This window comes from Octodon degus, unplaced genomic scaffold, assembly GCF_000260255.1.
Source record: "Octodon degus isolate 3935 unplaced genomic scaffold, OctDeg1.0 scaffold00060, whole genome shotgun sequence".
NCBI lineage: Eukaryota > Metazoa > Chordata > Mammalia > Rodentia > Octodontidae > Octodon > Octodon degus.
The window spans coordinates 3,038,917-3,042,462 of NW_004524636.1; the positions used below are offsets into that span (position 1 = coordinate 3,038,917).

Here is a 3,546-nt window from a genome sequence, read left to right on the forward strand (position 1 = left end):
CACACACACACACACACACACACACACACACACACACTTTTGGGTAACTGTGAGATGATGGCTGTGCCAATTAGCTCAGCCATGATAACCATTTCACAATGTATACATTCAAACATCACAATGTGCAAGTTAAATAGATACAATTTTTATTTGTCAGTTTTACCTCAATAAAAGTTGAGGGGTAATTTTTTAAATTAATCTATTCTATCCTTCAAATATCTAAAATGAATACAAGAGGAATTTAACTGGTCAGTTTTTTCAAATGACTTTTAGAAGTTTGTAGAGGGCCAGCTAAATAGCTCAACTGATTAAACCACCTGCAAATAGGTGCAGGGGCCAGGGGTTTGATCCCCAGGCCTGCTGTGCCAGCCCCGCTCCCAGGGCTCACTGAAATGGCAATTGAGAGTGGTGGCCAGTGCCTGTAACCCCAGCTCTTGGGAGGCTGTACACAGGCGGATCACTACGAGTTTGATCTAGTAGTGAGACCCTGAACATCCTGTAGACCCTTCCCTAAAATACAGAAGAAAAAAAAAACTTTGTAGCATTTGCAGTTCTCAAGTTATTAAAGTTTAAAACTCTGCCTTCAGAGTCTGGACTCTGGGGCACCTAGTGCAAACCCTCCTAGTGCTCATTAATGCCACCAGCCCTGCTTCTGCAGGGACAGGACACAGCCACACACACCTGAATCTCCAGGATCTGCCTCTAACAACATCTCCAACAAAACCATGCACCACCCTTGGCTTTCTCTTCCCTGCACTGCTACAGGAGCCCAATACCTTTGGAGTTGCCTATTAAATCAGGGTCTTTGCCAGCGCATCCACTCTCACCATATTGCAAGCTCCCTCATCACTCCACACTATCACTGCAAATTTCAGCTTCAGAATCTCTTCCTACAGGTGAATCCCCTCTAAAAACCGGTGCTCCCTGCCCTCCTATCTGCACTCCCTCAGCATCCTGTGTATGCCTTATTCTTGTGCTTAACTCACAGGATCACTGCACTATGATTTTTCTTTATTTTTTTGCAATATGAAAATTTATTACTAATTTCTTTTCATCATCAAAATTTATGATCTTGGTCTTTCCTTCTTGCCTTTGTAGAGAGCCAAAGGAGAGACACTGGTTACCTTAACAACCTCATAGCAGACTCCAGGAATGTCACCAACAGCATGACCTTTTTGACCAAATTCAGCAACCAGCACTTCATTCTTTTCCTCAATGTTTAAGCACCCATCATTAGGGACAAAAGCTGTGATTTTCTTTTTTTTTTTTTTTTTCATATATTAATTGAGAAAGAAGTAGCAATGAGACAGTTTCAAAACAGGTTAGTAAGACTGTTACAATAATTAATAATTCCATATTGTCTTTGTAGTAGTTGCTCATAGTACAAGATGCAGACATGATATCTTTTCTAAACATTATTAGTTCAAAACTTTCTTCCCATTGAACTAAGAGAAAGTAGCTGTATATCTATGCTAACTATTTTGTACATACAGATATATTTTCTTCACTACAAAATAACCCTTCATTCATATCTCCCTTTTTTGTTTACTTTTGTCAGAGACAGGTATTCCATTGCCATTCATATATTGTAGCTGCATGAAATCAAACTCCATACTTACCTGGCAGGGGAGATACCATGATCATGAATTCAAACTCTACCAAGAAGCAACTAGAATTAATACATGAATTCAGTAGCATAGCAGGTTATAAAGTCAATACCCAAAAGTCAATAGCATTCCTCTATACAGATAAAAAACACACTGAGAGGGAAATTATAGAAACAATACCTTTTACAGTAGCAGCACGGAAAATGAAATACTTAGGAATTAACCTAACTAAAGAAGTCAAAAACTTTTTTGAGGAAAATTACAGTACTCTGAAAAAAGAGATCACAGAGGATTTCAGAAAATGGAAAGATATTCTTTGCTCCTAGATAGGAAGAACCAACATTGTGAAGATGGCCATACTCACAAAATTGTTATACAGATTTAACACAATCCCTATCAAAATATCACTGACATATCTCACAGACCTAGAGAAACTGTTCCTAAAATTTATTTGGAACCAGAAAAGACCTAGATAACAAAGGCAATCCTGGCCAACAAAGACAAAGCAGGAGGCATTACAATTCCTGACTTGAAATTATACTACAAAGTTATTGTGATAAAATCAGCATGATATTGGCAACAAAATAGACTTCAGGATCAATGGGATAGACTAGAAGATGCAGAAGCAGCTACAAACCCACTCAGCCATCTTACCTTCGACAAAGGCCCAAACACACTTACTGGAAGAAACATAGTGTCTTTATCAAACAGTGCTGGAAAAACTGACTCTCTACATGCCAAAAACTAAAACTTGACCCAGGTCTATCACCATGCACTAAGCTAAAGTCAAAGTGGATTATAGATCTTGCTGGTTTTTTTTTTCTTTTCAAAGTTTTATTGATAAACATATAGCAATGAGACAGTTTCAAATCAAATCGAAAGTACAGTTTCAACAAATAATACACTGCATATATTCTTCTTAGTGGTTAATTGCTGTACAAGATGCAGACTTGTGATCCTACTTACAAACACCATTAGAAAAAGTCATTCTATTCATTAAGAGAATGCAACTATATATCTATCCCAACCACTTTGAATACATAGATACAAAATGGACATTCATAGTTATACCCCAATTTTTTTTAAGTTCCGTTGTTGAATATTATAGGTGTGTAAACTCAGCAAAATATTCTAAAAGAGCACAGAAACCCATAATATCATTGGGTCTTCTGTTTAACTGGCAATGTCAGAAATTATTGACCTGAGTCCCCCACAGCTCAACATAACAACATGGCTTTACTTCCTATATTTCATCTTCATACTTTTCTACTGGATGGTTAAGACCAAGGTAAAGCAGGACCTGTGCAACAAGAGTTGTAGCTTTTTGGTCTGACAAGGTCAGTGAAATGCCCTCAGGATTTATCTTGAGATCCTGTAGATCTTGCTGTTCTTGATCAGCTGGACTCTGATTTATTTCCTGGTGGCAGAATTGGGTCATTGGGCCTCAACCCTTATTTTTTCCAGCACGATCCCCTTTCTGTGGGAAGCACCTCCAAAGAGGTTGGATGGGCCTTCTTGTACTGTTGGTCATGCCACTTCTGGTCCCATTGGTGACTGCTGAGTTTCCTGGCAGTACAGAGACCATGACACTTGCCCATCCTGCTGGTGCGAGGCGAGAGCCTGAGCAAAAGTGCCCTGTGATTCTTTTTTTTTTTTTAATTAATTTTATTGAGAAACAAATAGCAATGAGATAGTTTCATAACAGGTTAGTAGGACAGTTACAATAATTAATACATTATATATTGTTGTCTTTGTACTAGGTATTCACAGTACAAGATGTGGACATGATATCCTGTCCATACACTATTAGTACAAATCTTTCTTCTCATTGAATTATACCCTGTGATTCTTCATGAAGAAGTTTCCCCTCTATTGTGAGATAATAAAAGAAGGACCCAGGCATGAGAATGGAAAGAAGTAACATGAATTCAAGAAGCAA

At 38.2% G+C, this 3,546-nt stretch overlaps 1 pseudogene; it reads right to left on the reverse strand.

Annotated features, from left to right (window-relative positions):
* Positions 1-1,064: 1,064 nt before the first annotated feature.
* Positions 1,065-3,205, reverse strand: LOC101574521 (annotated as a pseudogene).
* Positions 3,206-3,546: the final 341 nt, after the last annotated feature.